Raw genomic sequence first — 19,553 nt, forward strand, 5'->3', positions numbered from 1 at the left:
CGTTTCCCAACCGTGCCTCCGAACACTTTGGGAAAGGCCCGCTTCAGTTTGTCTTGCTGTGGCCAGCTGCCGTCTTCAGTTAAAAGGATTTGTTCTTTGCCCCCTGGATCCAACTTGATTCCCAGGTCACCTTGGTCCTTCCAGCCTAGTACAGAGGGTCCCCGCTCCGCCACATATAGCTTGCAGATCGCCGATCTACCCCTGAATTCGAACTTCAGAGCGCGGAAACCCACTGTCATGTATTCCTATGGGTTCTGAATCGATCCCCCTATTCCTGACCCTATTCTGGTTAAACTAACTATCAAGTTAACTAACAGTCAGCCCATGAGGCAAGACAAGCCCCCATGATGCAGATACCGTTATCTGACGCAGTCACACTACGGCACAGGAACGTGTTATCTGATTAGGTCATAACGCTTGAGATCTAATTAGACAAGCGACATTCCTCCAGCCCCTGATAAGGCATACGACGTTCTCATAACAAATCAAACCTATGACAACCTGGAAAATCCGTGCGGCCATTGTTTTGATTTCACAGAGAACTTTAGCAAAATAATGTGCTAACGAGCAAGTCGTATGACATCTTTATTGACGTATCTATGTCCATCCTTACGTCAATCTCGGCACCTTTAAGGTATAAATATTACCGATCTTGCCCTATGCAAACACACGCGTGGTGACGAGACGGAGCAGCCATACTTGCCGAAGCCCAGAAGCAGAACAGACCCCGCTGGCAGCAGCCCCGCCTTCCTGACGCGCTGAGAGACGCGCTGCTATCTCAAGCCGAGAGACCCAGCACCGGCGCTTTCGGGCAGCCCTCGCAGGCGGCCTGGAATATCGAGACCAGAGAAAGAGATACCATTCCTCATTCATCCTAAATTCCAGGTACAGAACTGAATAACCCCTCACAGAGAATTCTTTAGTTATTCACTTGGCAAAAACAAACTTAACTTAAACTGTAACTTTCTATTCCCGCCCACGCATTAGACTTAGGTCAGGTACACGGGGTAGGCGTATTTAGAAACACCAGTTGAGTACGTTTAGTCAAATGTATATGTGTATGTAAATATATTTTAATCATTTTAAAATATCATATGGCTCAGAAACCATATCAATGTTTTTACAGTACTATTTTATACTATTGCTTTTAATGTATGCACTTTACTTAACTATAAGTATTGCAATAATATCGATCCATTTCTCATGTATGAGAAAAGAGACTGATCAATAAATAACACCTTTTATTTGAACACGCCCGTCTCTTCCTTTTCTCTACATTCTGATGAGACTAAGAATGCACGTACTGACTGAGTAAAATAATTGCCTTGTGCTCACACGACTCTGGAGATACACTCTTGATTAGGGGAGAGCAAAGTTGTCATGTTCTATGGTTGTCAGAAACTAAATCCCTTCTTGTCTAATCAGGGAAGTTAAGTCCTCCTTGAACATTCGAGAAAGTTTCTAGCGAACTCTGAGCTAAGCTGGCAAACCCAAAAATTAAGTCTAGTATCGACAGTAGTAGACCTAGTTAACGTCTGGTCTAGGCCTTTACTGCTGTAGGTATTATTCCAATGCGCAGAGCCTATTGGGAAGATAGGAACTACACTACATGGCGCCCAACGCGTTTGGAAAGGGCAATAAAACTAACGTAAGACATTTAAAGTAACTCAGTCGTGCTTTTTCACTCAGACCCCTTTTCCCATTATACTCCAAAGACGTCTGGAGTGGGTGAAAGGTTATATCCTCCAAAACCTCGCAGGAGGGAACTCCTATGTATGGTTCTTGGTATAGTCAACGTTGAAGGATACACTGTTCCAAAATATTGTGCATCTAATCTCTGTTTCCATAAAGAAACCTGATCTGCAAACAAACAAAATAACCATCCTGTCGGTAAAATGGGAGACAGTGATGAAGAAAGAGAGTCAGTTAGATTAGCAACTGAACTCGCAGCAGCGGATGCTACTATGCAAGACGCAGACCCGAATATAACAGTCATTCCGGTCATTAAAAGGAGATCTATAACCTTAAAACTTATAGAAAATGGACTGACACCTAGAGGTGGCACAGTCATATTCGTAATTGAGGCACAAGAATATCGGCAGACAGAGGTATATTATTCATGGATACATTTTCCAGCAGCTAATGCTGTAACAAAGTACTTCCACTATTACAAAGTAGAGGAACCTCCTAATGAGTACACTCCTTTCGAGGAGGTGGAAGTACCACTCAAATTTCAAGAGCATTTGCTCTTATTTGATGGCGCCCTAATACATAACAATCACATTACAAGGCTCGGTCCTTTAGGTAGACCAGGAGCAACGTGGCCGGTCCTAGCCGGATACACACCACATCCAGACATCGAAAGAATGCCTGCAGCAGAGCTGTTAATACAGCTAAAACAACTACTAAAAATTCATAGACAATTAGTTCAGTATGTAATGCGGACTTCAACAATTCAGCCAGCGATTAAACTTCCACAGCTGACCCCTCACCAGGGGAACACAAATAAAATTACACCACAGAACATCCAATCCTGCCTAGGTAAAGTTCCAGCTAAACGGGAACAAATACCATTCTGGTTGGCACAGAAAATTACCCAAATAGAGGCGGTGTTTCCTGACACCACCCCGCTAGAAAAACACAGGATTCTGACTATATGTCTCCCAATGGGAATCGCACCACACATTGAGGACTGTGACACTTGGGGTACAGTCTTTGCTTCCATCTACACAAAAACGCACGGTGTTCCGTCCATTTCGGTAATACCAGATGTGCTAAAACAAATTCAAGACGAATACGGTCCAGAACCTGCTTTAACTCTTGGTATGAAATTACTGAAAGACTTCAAGCAGGTCTCGGCTATATTATTAGCCAACATAAAAGGTGAAGCAGCAAACGTAGCGATCCGCCAGAGGTTAAAAGAGACAGATATAGCAGACCAACCAGCTGAAATTGCCAGAATCATAGAAAAATCCTATGAGGAACTAGGCAGAGATAGTCTAGGTGGAATACCAGTAAAACCGCAACTGACTGAAAGTCCAGAAAAAATATTTTTTAATAATAATTCACCAAAAAAGAACTGGGATGGAAACAAACAATCCAATCCTAAAGAAAAGAAATTCCAGTCCCGAGGAAGGTCTCCTAGGCGAAGAGAGAAATCTCCAAACCGAAGACAGAGGTCACCGCAGGGTGACCCCTCTGGGAATAGATATAACCTTAGAAATAGGGATAATATTAAAAAACCTGATAGATATCAAGACATTGATACACGTCCCTCTCAATCTTTTCAGACTTCCTCGCAGAAATCGGAAAGAAGAGGACGATCAGAAGAGCACGCCAAGTCCAAAGACAAGGAACCTGCTCAACTAAAAAAGAAATTACAATTTCCAAAAAAGAAGGTAGCCAGTATCAAGGTAGTTAACAATGCCGAGAATACTGAGGACACAAGTGAAAAACGGAGACTGGGCTCAGACAATGCTAGACAGCGCAGCAGAGGTGAGCATAGCTCGCAAAGTCCTTATGAATCATCTGGAGACAGTGGACACGAATGAATATCTTCAAGTGGAAACTGCAGACACCAGAGTTTGCAAACCCCACAAGATATACGAGATAACATTACGTATAGAGGGAGATAAGACTAGGAAAATAAGGGGACTATTTTGGGATAACCTCTCCAAGGGCTATGACATCCTCCTAGCTGAAAAAGACTGGCCACCAGAGTTTGTCAGGGAGTGCCCTCATGGCGAAGAAGTAATTATGCCTGCCTTCTCGAATCAAATCCCGATTCATAAAAAATATACACTTGCTAGAAAGTGGGCAGTGGCCTTAGCACCTGCTTTATATAAAAATCATGTAGGATGGGATGAGGATTCTCCTCCTCACAAAATCCAGTTAAAATCACAACCTACTGCACAAAGGCAGTACCCAATTAAGCAAGAAGCTAAAAAACAGGTAAATGAAATACTAGATCAGCTAGAATACCAGGGGGTGATTGAAACTTGCACCTCACAAATGAACAATCCTTTGTTTCCGGTCTCCAAACCAGACAATTCATATCGTCTAGTTTTGGATTACCGACACCTTAACACATGTTGCAAAACTTTTGCAGTGCAAAACTCACACAGTGCTGCACTAATGAATAACATAGTGCGCAAAAAATACAAAACAACCTTGGACATCTCCAATGGATTCTTTTGTCAAAACATAGCACCAGAGAGCAGATATTTAACTGCATTCTCAGTAAATGGCACTCAAAAACAATTCTGTCGGTTAGCCCAGGGGTACAAGAACAGCCCGGGGGTATTCTCAGCGAGAGTAACAGAATTACTACAACTATATGATGATGAAGCATTATCTTATGTCGATGACATTTACTTAACAGATGATGACTTGGATACTCACTTGAAAAGAGTGAACACCATAATACTTGGGTTCGCAGCAGAGGGTTACAAATTCAACTTTAAAAAATCCAGAATTGCCCATCTAACAGTCCTATTCTTAGGATATGAGTTATCAAGTGAAGGCAAAAGCCTGGCTGACAATTTTCTAGAGAAATGTGCCGTACTCCAAGCACCTAGAACACTAAAAAACCTACAGTCAATTCTAGGCTTCCTAAATTTCGGAAGAACTTACATTGCAAATTACGCAGAAAGGGTCAAACCCCTTTATGATCTAATTAAACCAGACTTTAAAAGATCCAGTTGGACTCAAACACACACAGAAATTTTGAGATCCTTACAAACAGACATGCTAATTAAAACAAAATTAGAAACACGTGATAACACACGCAATCTTGTGATTCGAGTCATCCCAGGGAGATGCGGATTCACATACCTAACCTCTAATGAGGGAGAAAAGGTACCAATTGCATTCAAATCACACTTGTACACAAAAGCTGAACAGAGATTCAGCAACAAAGAAAAAATTGTTCATGCAGTTCAAACCACAATAGCTAGAGAAAAAGACATAGCTGACGGTAGACATATCACAGTCAGAACAGCTGAATCAGCCTTTGAGGCATTAACAACACCGTGTAATTTACCATCAACAACATTGGATCCAGAATGGTTACAATGGGTAAATTCAATCACAACGGACAAAGTATACTACTTCTTTGATCCAGAACTAGAAGAAATGGAAAATCTAGAATATAAAAAAACATATCCTCTGCCAATCGACATTCTGCCTCTACGACATTACGCCTGTGTAATCTATACAGACGGACATGCTCAACCCTCCGTTTGGGGAGAACAAGCATACAACCCCACATGTGAGATTACAAAAGAAGTGTGGCGCGGAGGTAAACTGAGACCTCTATTAACAAAATCACACTCGGTAGAAACTAATTCAGAAAAACAAACTGAAATAATAGCATTGAAAATGGCGCTAGATAATGCGGATCGCGAATTCCCGACACTTATAGTGTCAGATTCATATTACTGCGTCAAATCATACAACAAGGATTTGCAGACATGGATTCAAAACGGTTACAAAGATAACACAGATGCACCAATAAAGCAGAAACTGCTCTGGGAACAAATAGCTCTTTTACAAAAAGAACTACCAAAGACTCACGTGACACACTCACTGAGTCACCAGCGTGATGGCGTTCACGTTGCAGGGAATTCATTGGCTGAAACAGCCACAGCGGCAGCCACTAACTCGGCTCCCGTAGTTCGAAAAAAGCGTACATTAAAATACATTGACGGTGAAACATTGCTGGCGGTGAAAACGTCATCAAAAGGCAACTGCTCAGCACTACCGATCAACTATCCACTCAATTATACATACATAATCGATGCAAACTCCGTCCCTTTTGCTCGAATCCCTGGAGTGGGGGATAGAGTGATTCCAAACATGGACAGGAGAAACTTGTTAATCGCAGACGCACACATGGGCGAGGGTCTCAGACACCTCAAACTGAAAGATTCTCTGGAAGAATTACAATCACGGTACTGGTGGCCAGGCATGAGCCTGCATCACACCGTGTTTGTAAAAAACTGCCCAAACTGCAACAGAGATCGCAGTGGGGAGAAAAACAGTTTAATACCTCGTCGTATGAAGGCAGATAATATTACCAGTAAAAAGAATGGCTTGCGATTAACATATACAGGCTAGTTTCCACTTATAATGTAGATCACCAGCACTCGGCTGACGTCCGGACTGTTATACAAGATTTGCGAGTCTAAATGGCATATACGCTAAGAGCATGCTACGTTCGACCATTGTTTTCACTCAGGCCCACCAGCCTGGGGGGAAACATGGCCAAATGAGCACAGCCCAGCGGAAATCTTCTCACTTCCTTCCTGAGGGTACGGGATGGTGTAAAGAAAAAACCAAGGCAGAAAGCAATCTATAGCAGAAAGGATATTAGGTTCGGGAGCTGGGTGGGTCAAACATCTAATAAGTGTCCAACGTAGTCTAAATAACTTGCCAAGAAATTCTCTGAAGGGATTCAGTCCGTACGAATTATTATTTGGAACTAGGATGATGATCTCTGACCTTGATAGTCAGACTTCAGTGGTGAAAGAAAAAACCTTTGATATCAAAGACCGTTTGGCTATTTTGCAGGACTTAAACAAAACAAGAAAAGACCTGAGCAACATACAGTTGAAACAACAGCCAACAACCACTGAAGAATCACCACCTGTCCCAGCAAGACCTGTCTGGATTCCAAAAGTCGGGGATCTAGTCAGGGAGAAGATCGCGGTAAAGAAGGAATTTGGGCCTTCTTACAAAAAAGCAGTTCCTGTCTTGTCTGTCAACAGGACAAGATCAGTTGTACTACCGCCACTTGCTGGAAAAAAGGAGAACCGAGTTGTATCCATCGACCTGGTAAAACCACAACATGTGGCCGATAACAAACAGTAGGCCAAGTGGACTCCCAATAAGTAGCAGAACACCAAGGTTTGCTACCAGTACAGAGGTCCTAACGAAGAGGCTCATCACATTCGAAACGCCTACAGAAGAACAAGAAGGACTATGCAACAATGCAATAGAACTCAGACCTCTGAAAACCCAAATAAAAACATTTAGCAGAGACACACCAATCTATACTGAAGTACCAAGTGACAATGCAAGAAACAAAAATCCTGAACCAATTGGAACAATTGACAGAACTGCATCCGGCTACTTCATAAACTTCGATGACTCCTCTGAAAGCCTCAGTGAATCAAAGACACAGCCATCATCAAAATCCTTTAAAGACAAAGCTAAGGAACTTTTGAAACAACTGAAAGAAACATATCTGATTTCTCCATGGATTGAATTTTGGGTGGGTTTTGGTGCATTTATCCTCATACTTTGGCTCATCATGGTATTAACTTTGGGACGCTTCATTGAGGGAAAATATGCTAAAATGGACACAGCAAGTCAGAACATCAACTTGATCCTCAAACCACACACATCTTCACACGTCGAGAAAAGAGAACTTTCTTCAGAACTTTCTTCAGCCAACTTCACAGCAAATCCGATACCTGGTGGGGTAGCCTGGGACAACACTGACTATGAAATTTATGGTCCGGTCGAGATCCTGAAATATCCACACCAAATCAAGATCTCCTTGAGTGACTTTGCAAAACCAAACTCATTTGCTGATGATTGAGACTTCGAAAGCATTAATAACATGATGTCTGACTTAGTAATGTCTGCTAAATTTACAAAACATGATTATTTGCAAGGTTCTACAAATTATGATAGTATGTATTGCTATAACCATTATGGTAACCATTTTTTACATAAATCTGCACAACCTAGAAATGTTTTAAATTATAATCAATGGGAACATTGTGCTACACCTCCAAAAGGGAGCTCTAGAACCGTATATGACAAATATTCATATTTTTCAGGTTTTAACACAAGTAATGCTGAAACATTTTATTTTAAATTGTCAAACAAGACAGGGATGAAAACCATGATAACCAACACAAAATTGATTTATTCAGACTCATTCTTTGAACAAATGAATACTTTTGGATTTGATTATTGGGACAAAAATGTTGATTTGAAAAGTGTTTGGGGTACTAAAGAATGGCAAGTACAGGGTATAGAAGCTTTGTTTAGAGCCTGCATGATCCCAGAACAAATGATATTTTTAAATGACACTGTTCAACAAACCACCTGTCTTGGCTTAGCCAAAATCAAAGATTTAAATAAACCGTCTATTCCAAAGCCAACAATGTTTAGCAATAGCTCTGATACAGATGAAGAGATAGACGTAAACCATATATTAAACAAAAACAGAACACATCCTGATTGGAAACAGTGGTTGATCTGGCCAACAGATACTAATAACTGTCAAGACAGATTCCTGAACAAAACACAGGGGTTCAAAATGACCAGGCCAGACCCTAGATATCCCCAAAGACATCACCCAGGGATAATAACAACCTACAGTGTGGGCAAATTATGCCTTCAATGGCTTCAAACCTCCACACTGCCTGAAATTAAGCAACACCTAACTTTACTTACTGATGGTGCTGACTTGCGTGATTTCATTCTGGGACCACGCAAACAGCGTCAAAAGCGTTTCATAGCAGCCTCTGTATATGCAGCATACAATGAGGCCTGGAAGGTTACTCAAATTGAAACAGCAGAAAGAATACGGGAAATTGACCGTATCAATTTGGAAAAATCACTTTCTGTAGTGGACAATGGGTTAATGACTCTGTCCTCCAGAATTTTTTCATTGGACAGCATTGTGTCTTCAGCAATCGATATATTATCGCAAGACTTACTATTATTACAACATGGTCAGTCACAATTGCGTTCTATTGTACAGCTTGGCTGGACGTTACAAAATCTGCGTTCAGGCTATGTGCCTTGGCGTTTAATCAACACAACGTCACTATTCCAAATCTTTAACCTTACTGATAGACAAATCGGTATGGCGCAAAAGGGTGCTGATTATACAATCTTGAGCATTGAAAAACTAGAAAGATTACCAATGACAATGTCAGAACGACCTGTCAGTGAATAGATAATCCACGGAATCATAAATATTCCAATCTCAACCTTCAGGTTTCAATACTGCCAAAAATATATACAGGCTGGCATGTACGAGAAATTGGGAAAGGGGTACCTTAAAACAACTTGGAACCTGCCCTATTCACATGCATGTGTCAGTAATAAAGGACAGAAAGTGTTTCTTAGTGGCGACAATTGTGCTATGTCACTAAGCGGCACGCTTCTGTGTAACGGTATTAGTTTGCACGGAGCCTGTGAAGGGAATTCATACAACCTTTCATGTCACCAGCAAGGCGCACCTGCAACTGAAATAGAACCATTCTTTCAAAGACTCTATAATGGGAGTTACATTCTTATTGTAGACCGCAGATGTTGTAGTCTTATGCCCGGGACTCCTTATCTAGTCACTACGACTGCGAAGGTCAAGTGCTGTGGACGTTCTTTGTTCCCCAGCTCCTTTCCAGACAGGGAGGCAAGGGCATGGCCCAATTTGAAAATTACTTCTATTCGAATAGATACTTTAAGCAGAATGAAAACAGTGCTTCTTCAGACGCCTACAAGGCTCACGTCATCAAAAGAAACGTATGATCTACAAGTCGCAAGGACGACTGCAGAGATACATACATTATTATCAACTAATTCCCCCGTACATTTCGCGGAAATCCTGAGCGAAATCTTAAATATTTCTGATACCGATGGGATCTCAGGGGTATTTAAGACAGTATTTTCGATGGCATTAACACCATTCAAAGCCATACTGGGTATTTTTCCAGATTTCGTCCATTCGATTTTTGGCGGACTTCCCCTGATCCTGGGACTAATTGCAGGAATCCTATTCTTAGTCCTTATTTTTCGTTATGGCAACCCATGTCACAGATCAAACTCTCGCGACAATGGAAGATACAATCCTAGCCATTGGATACCGGGACCGGATATAAAAAATCCTGGGACTCTCCCGGCTTAGAGACCTGAACATGACTTGGTTTCTATCATTTCGACCAATGTGGCAAAGGTGTGTTTTACCTGTACTAAGGTGTCTGCTATGCGGAGAAGAATGCGTGTTAGACACCTGTCTGACGCTACAATCAGATGCGCCGGTGGATGCAGATACACTGTTGGTTCCTACCAAGGTTCACGCTTTGTGCTGCCCTCAAAGGCTGCCAATCCTGATGACGGCATTCGTGAAATCTTCACCACTACGATTGAAGAGTAGTGAAGTTCAAGATGAAAGCAGCATCGAACAGGTACGACCTTCTGTCAGTAATGCAAATCAGAATGTCAATGGAGACAATCATGCGCACGAATGCATGGTTACACCTATTTCCGACTTAGTGGAACTTTCCCATGAAGCTGTTGACAGTTTTTTCGAAAGCCTTAATGATATGATGTTCTCTCCAGAACAGAAATAGAGACTTTTGAGCAAGCTCGCACACGGCGTTCCCTGAATTCGGCCTTCAACTTTAAAAATAAAGTCACATGAACAATTTTTCCTCCAGTTCACGGACAACAATTTTTTAGCAAGCCCCAAATTATTTTTTACAAAATTTTCGGGACACTTGTCTTCTGCTTAAAGTAAGAAACTATTCCTAGAGAACTAAGATTTCTATTTTTAGATACTTTATAATCTTTAGTTGCCCGCTGGTATGTTCATAAATGTTTTATTATGTGATGAAATGGTCTCGGACTTCCTTTCTGTATAGCCATATTAAGAGCCATTTCATGTGTATTTCTCAAATACCAAATTAGCAATAATGCATACAAATGCGTGTTTACTTTTGCATTTAATTCATAGCTTAAGTGCATACAATATATATGACTGCAATTTTTCAGTATATTTGAAAATTTCAAAATGCTTTTATGTATTTTGGGGTGGTAAGGTATACACTATTCTCTATAGTATGTTGTACTATGTTATACTATGCATAGATTAGTAAATATGACCATAGTTAGCGTGGAGTGGGTGTCATGTATTCCTATGGGTTCTGAATCGATCCCCCTATTCCTGACCCTATTCTGGTTAAACTAACTATCAAGTTAACTAACAGTCAGCCCATGAGGCAAGACAAGCCCCCATGATGCAGATACCGTTATCTGACGCAGTCACACTACGGCACAGGAACGTGTTATCTGATTAGGTCATAACGCTTGAGATCTAATTAGACAAGCGACATTCCTCCAGCCCCTGATAAGGCATACGACGTTCTCATAACAAATCAAACCTATGACCACCTGGAAAATCCGTGCGGCCATTGTTTTGATTTCACAGAGAACTTTAGTAAAAGAATGTGCTAACGAGCAAGTCGTATGACATCTTTATTGACGTATCTATGTCCATCCTTACGTCAATCTCGGCACCTTTAAGGTATAAATATTACCGATCTTGCCCTATGCAAACACACGCGTGGTGACGAGACGGAGCAGCCATACTTGCCGAAGCCCAGAAGCAGAGCAGACCCCGCTGGCAGCAGCCCCGCCTTCCTGACGCGCTGAGAGACGCGCTGCTATCTCAAGCCGAGAGACCCAGCACCGGCGCTTTCGGGCAGCCCTCGCAGGCGGCCTGGAATATCGGGACCAGAGAAAGAGATACCATTCCTCATTCATCCTAAATTCCAGGTACAGAACTGAATAACCCCTCACAGAGAATTCTTTAGTTATTCACTTGGCAAAAACAAACTTAACTTAAACTGTAACTTTCTATTCCCGCCCACGCATTAGACTTAGGTCAGGTACACGGGGTAGGCGTATTTAGAAACACCAGTTGAGTACGTTTAGTCAAATGTATATGTGTATGTAAATATATTTTAATCATTTTAAAACATCATATGGCTCAGAAACCATATCAATGTTTTTACAGTACTATTTTATACTATTGCTTTTAATGTATGCACTTTACTTAACTATAAGTATTGCAATAATATCGATCCATTTCTCATGTATGAGAAAAGAGACTGATCAATAAATAACACCTTTTATTTGAACACGCCCGTCTCTTCCTTTTCTCTACATTCTGATGAGACTAAGAATGCACGTACTGACTGAGTAAAATAATTGCCTTGTGCTCACACGACTCTGGAGATACACTCTTGATTAGGGGAGAGCAAAGTTGTCATGTTCTATGGTTGTCAGAAACTAAATCCCTTCTTGTCTAATCAGGGAAGTTAAGTCCTCCTTGAACATTCGAGAAAGTTTCTAGCGAACTCTGAGCTAAGCTGGCAAACCCAAAAATTAAGTCTAGTATCGACAGTAGTAGACCTAGTTAACGTCTGGTCTAGGCCTTTACTGCTGTAGGTATTATTCCAATGCGCAGAGCCTATTGGGAAGATAGGAACTACACTACACCACCATGGGAATAGCGTTGCTGGTGTAGGAAATGGGACGGATATCTGGCGGGTGTAGCTTCGGACCCAGGGTGGGCACAAAGTCTTCTTCCCATACTGATCGCTGTACTATTGAGTAAGGAGATCCTGAGTCAATCGCAATGTGCACCTTCAGTCCTCCTATGAGCATGTCCGTGCGCGGCTTGTCTAAGCGCTTGCCTGTCACCTCTAATACCTGATCTTCAACGCACAAAACCATGTCGTCGTCTTCCAGGTCTTCTTCAAGCAGGTCCTCCGACAGGGACTGCCCAATGCACTTCACCATGGACTTCTTCCCTTTCTTGCGGCATACCTTCTCAAAATGGCCGACCAGGCCACAGAAGGAGCATCTGACGCGAAACGCTGGGTATCGTTTGTCTTGCGCAGAGTGAGCAGCACTCCCGCACCTGTAGCACGAAAATTTACTGTCCGTGGGCTGTCGACCTGGAGATGTCTGTTTCCCTGTCCACCTGGACTCCTGCTTCCTTTCTCCCGTGGATCCTTTTTGCTTATAGGCTGAAGGGGCTTCGTCAATTTTATTGACCATCTGTCTCTGCGTGCTCTCCTTTTTGGCTGCGTCTGCGCAGCGTTTCGAAAGTTCCGCTTTCTTTACCATAGCAATTACGTCTTTGAGCGACGCTTCTCCCTGTGCCCACAACTTGTCTTGGACTGACTTGTTCGTGGTATGCATGACTATTTGGTCCTTGATGTATTCATCCTGTAGCTGCCCATATTTGCACGTGATGGCTAGTCGTCTCAAAGCTGCCACGTAGTCATCTATCGATTCTCCTTCTTCCTGCTTTCTTTGCTGGAAGTTGTACCGGTCGATGGATACGCATACCGCCGGTCGATAGTGGTTGTCTAGGTCATCCAGAGCATTCTTGAAGACGTCATCGTCCGTGTCAGGTCTCTCTTTGGGCACAATGTTCGCAAACACACGTACCCCTTCCGGGCCCAGGTTATGCAGTAGTAACCTCTTCTTCCTAGCGCTGGGGAATGGCTCACCGTTCTCATCTTCCAAGGCCTCCACATAGTTCTTGAAATACTCCCTCCAGTCCTCCCATTTCATCAGGGGTTCACCCGGTCTGGGGAGGAAGGGGATGGGTGCCGTTAGCGCTGTTGCCTGGTTGCTCATTCTGGGCGCTGATCTGGGACCTCCGTCTCGGTTCCCTGGGCTGGCAGGTGCGCTGGGGTTCCCTTCTCTGTCAGAGTCGTCACCTTGGCTTTTGGGACTGCCCGGTGTACTGCTAGTTTCACCTTGTGTGGTGCTGGGGAGGTGTACTCCTCCTACCTCCTTATCACCGTTCCTTCTTTCCGCCAGGGTCTCAGCTACGTGCCTCTCTGCGCGCTGTGCTGGTTCTGACCTGCTGTGACAAGGCCTGGTGTCACGTGGTTGTAGGCTGCCGTGGTTTCGCGCTGCTGCCACGCTCCGTTGTAAATAGCGCTGCCGCTCTGGGTGAGTTCACCTTGAGGTGCCCCTGTCCACAGCCTCTGACCTGCTGTAATAGTCTTGTCCTCTTAATGCTGCCTCTCCTGTGTAGCTGCGTGGGGCTAGTGGGGTGCTCCCAGTCCTCGTCGCCACTGTAATGTTGATGGTTTCTTCCCCCACAGAGCACAGGATACCAGGTAGTGTGAAGGAACAAGCATTTATTGCAGTATAACAAATGCGCTATTTCACAGAGCGCCGAGCGTCTAATTACCGCCAGCTCCGGTCGCTTCTGCCGTTTACTCCTTCGCGCGCTTGCCTCCCGCCTAGCGCGCATGCGCCGGTGTTCCGCTCTGGCTCCGGCGCGGCACGTCATCACGCCAGGCGCCCAAGACTAGAGCGCAACACCACAGTACACTATGCACAACTAGGCCTATGACAATTCCTTTACAGGGACGCAAATACGAGCTGGTAACAGGTTTTAACAAAAGAATTCCATGTATGCATGTGGGATCTGGTGGTGTTTTGCAGCTTGCCAAAAGTAATCCTGTAATCTTTTATGTATTCCAAAAGAAACCTGGAGTATATTTCTGGCTTTCCTTGTGAATGTGGGCCATATGTGTGAGAATTCAGAAGGTAGGTTCAAAACATGCTGACATTTACGACTCAAAAAGGGGGTGGTGATGGACAGAGTATCTGAGTTAATCAGAACACTCCTACCCAGTCAACAGATCAGGGCTTGATCCATCACCGTTTTCCCCGGAAGCTTGTTTCCTTCCCAGTGAAAGAATTGGCTTTTGTAGTTTAGTTTGCCCTGTTCCCATCATCCACTGGGACAGGAACAGACTAATTTGCATACAGCCAGGTTCTGAAACTGGGATGGTGCAATGAGCTAAAAAACGGTGTTGGATCTAGCCCTGATCTCTTGACTGGGTGAGAGTATTCTGCTTAATTCAGAGACTCTGTCCCTCACCACCCCTTGTTGTAAATAATTTTGTCCACCCTAAGCGTGGAAGGGTATACTCAGACATGAGTCCCTTGCTCATTGCACCATCAGGATTCAAGCAACCGGTCCCCGGAAGCTTGTTTCCTTCCCAGTGAAAGAATTGGCTTTTGTAGTTTAGTTTGCCCTGTTCCCATCATGCACTGGGACAGGAACAGACTAATTTGCATACAGCCAGGTTCTGAAACTGGGATGGTGCAATGAGCTAAAAAACGGTGTTGGATCTAGCCCTGATCTCTTGACTGGGTGAGAGTATTCTGCTTAATTCAGAGACTCTGTCCCTCACCACCCCTTGTTGTAAATAATGACATTTACGACTGTCACAAGTTCCAGGCACATTTTCTGTAAAGCCTTTTTCAGATGGAACCTTTGTAAAAGCAAGGCAGGCCAAATTGTGATTCCAATTGTATCTTTCAAGATTAGACCCTTAAATGCCATCCAAATATAAAATAAATATTGGCAAAGCCAGTAGGTCCGGCCATGGCTGCTAGCCTCTTGACTTTGTCAATGCTTGTTTTGTTTTGTCATTTGTTAAATGTTATTGTTAGGCACTTGCCTATATACAAACAAATTGACTAAAAGCAAACACATTTTTGGTTTTAAAAAGCACACATTGTCATAGTAGTCCCGCGCACTGAAAGGAACTACTTTGTGTGCGGATGTGCTTTTGCGAAAGATTAGTATACAGTCACTCACAGTGAAGTTAGCCAATAGCTAAAGTGGGTTGGTCCAATGCCCTTTCTGTATGTTGTAGTGGGCGGGAGAAAAACGTGAAAGACACCACAACAGACTAATGGATGAAGAGGGCTGGATGAAAGCCCATATATGTAAATTATATATATCATTTTAGTAAAATGAAAAGATTTTGGCTAACACCACATCTAATAAAAATGGCTTACTTTTTACTTTTCTACCGCTGTTTTCCAAAGCCAGTCTGTTCCAAGCACATTTTTTGTGATAGTTTGTTAATACGCACTGTTTCAATTCATCATGATGCTGAAAACTGAGTGGGCGATTGAGTGGGGCAATGATCTTTAAAAATAGTTTAATTGAATACAACTTGGCACCTCTGCCCGCCGCCTCCCGTTCTTATCAGACAAGTTTAGTTGTTTTGCAAAATGAAGATCGCATTAGAGAATTATAGAATTTAACCACTTGGTGTCACCCATGCACAGTACAACAAGAGACCTTGCACAGTTGTTTTAGAACTAAACAAATAATGCCCATTTCGTTCATTTATTTAATTTAACAATACATTTTAAATTATATTTCACACGTTGAAATGCGTCAGGAGGGCGACGCTGACAAGCGCATACTTCACAAAATGTTGAAAAATCATTGTATTAATTGAAATTATGTGCAAAACACGTTAAGTCCATTTTTGGACTAAAGTGGCTTACTTTTGGACCTTCGGAAATGTCAATAAATGCAAAGCAGCCTGCCAGGTGGAAAGCTGCAATTATCCGGGTGCCAGTCCACTGAACTGCAAAGGTGGTAAAACAGAGAGGAGCAGTTTACCGCTGAGCTCCATCAATGCCCTCTCACTGAGGCAGGCAGAACAGCTGCAGAGCTTGACCATCAAAACACCGTGCCCAGGAGGGATGAAACAAGGACATCATAAATGCATAGCATCTGATGAAATCAACAATAACAATCTCTTGTTCCTGTTTGCATGGAAAATCAAGTGCAGCCATTCGGAGGGTACATTCTAGTACCACATTGAAAATTAAAATCAAGTAACAGAAGTAAATGTATGAAAACTCATTAACCACTGATTAATGCTCGTCTCCAGTGTACTTCCCACGCCCCATCATCTGTTAGTGCCGGTGTAATCAGGCGAGTGTAAGGTCAATTATTCTGATGCGTTAAAAACAGAATGACGTCAATGCTCGCCTCTCCTTAAGCCACATTACTCTAGTATGTCTTCTACATTCTCACAGTGTCCGCAACGGATGTGTGGCGATACAACGCAAACTATTACAATGCATACTTTTACAACGCAGTTTTTACAACGCAACTTCCATTACAACACAAATTACTATTCTGCCACAGGGTGCTTACCTCAGGGAAGGTGCTGTTCAGTGAGGCATATGCGTTGGGATGGAATGCGTTATAACAGCATGCGTTGTAATGGAACTTGCTGTGTATTGGCTGCGCTGTAAAGGCATTGCATTGTAATGCCTGTGTTGTAATGGATGTTTAACGTTCGCAACACCTCATAAAGAGCTGCAAGGATGCCATGGTGCAAACAAGGAAAATGGTCCCTGTGACTGTGGTCGGGGTAGTAATTACAGCAATTATCAGGGTTGAGTAGCCCCCTCAGATCTCTGGGCCGTGGTGCCACTGCACTTGCTGCACTAATGGTACCTAAGGCCCTGGCTGCGCTGCTACACAATCTTTAAAGGATGTTTCCAAACCGCATGCACCTCACCCAACATCTCAGTATGTTAGAAAGCTGCGGTGGTCATGACTTTTATTTTCAAGTGGCTGTGAGCAGGCATGTTCTTCTTACCACAGATACATAAAATATATGTATCTATCATATATGGTAAGAACATGTCTACTCTCAGCCACTTGAAGCCATTTGTAACAAGAAACTATGAACAAACTGGATCAGAATATTGTACTTTAAAACTGTGGTAATAGTGCAGTATGTGCTTATTGACAACTGGCCTGAGGCTGCCGGGGTCATTTGAGCCTCATGGGGACAGTATGCCGATCAAAATCTGGGGCATAGCAGGGATGTCGTTGTATGGGAGGAGTGGGGAAGCAGCTGTCGGTGAAGGCAGTTAAAGTCTACACTGGCTGGTAGCTTGATTTATGCTCAGACACGTAAATTACAATCAGTCCTACTCTTCCTAGCCACGATCCTAAGAGTATGAGGGAGATAGTTCTTCATCCAGCATTTCTTAACATGTGCCCACGAATAATGTACACATGTGAAAAAAACTGATACAGAAACTCCCATCGGTATTTCAAAGCACCCACAGGCGGAAGACACCTTCACCAAATAGGTGACCAGAACCAAGGAAGCAAAAGCTGCAGGTATACAAGTGTACCAACGGACAGAAATATCTGCAAACATTTTGAGTGACAGCGATTAAAATGCTCTGGAAAGCATATACACAGTCTTCCAAAATGGTGAGGATATATGTAAAGCACCAAAAACAAGACCAAACGACTTAGTAATATTTGAAAACCGTACATCAAAGAAGAAAGGATGCTTAAAGAATTTGAAGAAAAAATATACAGGCTAAATTTGTCCACCTCCCTGCCTTGTTCCTTATGCCAGACACCAACTACAAGAACAGAAACAAACCAAGAATTATTGCAAGTGATTATACCGGGTTTCCAACCACTGAGAAGAAAAAACAGGTGACGTATCTCCAAAATGTATGTTGGGAAACTCACTTGCCCAAGAAAAGATCCTTAAGGCAGAGAAGAATATGGCAAAATAAAGGAACAAGGTCGTAGGTAAGCACACCCCCCTACAGAGGCTAAATAATGACCGGCAGCAATGGACAAGAAAAAGCACCAGCAACACATTCACCAAAATCTTTACTCGTAATGTCCCATGTTTCAAAAAAGAAGACCATTGAGCCAGGATTGGGCAAGACACAAACAACATGGGAACAAGGTCACAGAGATGCTGACCTGCAGCGTGCGCTGTGGGAGTAGGAAGACTATGGGAGCTGCTGTCTTCATGCTTCCCTCCTCGTGGTGCCAATGACAACCAATTTCTGCTCTTTGCTTGGTCAGTTTTGGCTTGGAATGTTGCGCATTTGCGACTGGCCTCTGCTACCTGGGCGAGCCAGGGTCGCACCAGCCGCGCCAGGGTGGCGGGGCTGCAATTATGGCGTGTTAAGGTAGTGCTTTGTGAAGGATGTAGCAGTTCAATGTTAGGCACAGCTGGATTCTCACTACTACCACTTCCACCCTCCATGATCCAGCTGTTAGTTTGGAGTCTGCTTTATGCTCAGATCTTGGAACCCTAAAACCCTGGAGTGAGCGAGGATCCTGGAGTTCAGGGCAAGAAACCTCTGTAGCAGAAAACCCTAGCAAGCCAAGGTAAGCAGCATTAGCTCACAGCATGTGTGTGCCTTGGTTTATACCGAACGCTGCAGTGGCAAATTTGGAAGTCTGAGGCTCATATTTGTAGGCCTGACTCCGGAAGCGGAAGCAGACCTGATGTTACACGCCAACGAGCAGTGCCGAGGGAGCTGGGAAGCTTCGAGCTCCCAGGCTCCCGATCCTCCATTGCAGGCTCCCTGCAGGAGCCCCCACAGCCTGCAGCCCCTGCGGTTTCTTTCTAATGCATCCGCGAGTGTGGCAGCCATAGCCAGATGGTCCGCTTAGCGGCTTGTGGCACACTTGGTGAGCCTCATTTGGCACCGTCACCCGCCACCGTCACTGCTACTGTGGGCCCCAGACCTTGGGCTGCAGAAGGGCTCTAGGGGCAGCCCTGTCTCTACAGCAGGAAGAGTAGGAGCAGGGAGGTAGGAGCAGAAGCAGGGGGGGTGTGGGGGCTGGGATCGCACACTTTACGGGGTCTGTGGCCTGTGATGCTGGAGGACAGTGCATCACTGAGCCTACAATTCTCACAAACTCCCCCCCCCCCAGGTAATACGTTTCAACACCAGGAGAGGGTGCTTTGCTGGGAGGTACTAGGTACCACAAGTGACACGGTCTCTGCCACAGCCAGTAGCCTTGCAGCTACTGTTGCTTCTACCTTGTTCTACCAACCACATGCCCACCTGTGGCAATCCTGCCCTGCTCTAGCTTGCTGGTCTTTTTGTTCTGATCT

The sequence above is a fragment of the Lissotriton helveticus genome, chromosome 7 (genome assembly GCF_964261635.1).
Source record: "Lissotriton helveticus chromosome 7, aLisHel1.1, whole genome shotgun sequence".
Classification (NCBI taxonomy): Eukaryota; Metazoa; Chordata; class Amphibia; order Caudata; family Salamandridae; genus Lissotriton; species Lissotriton helveticus.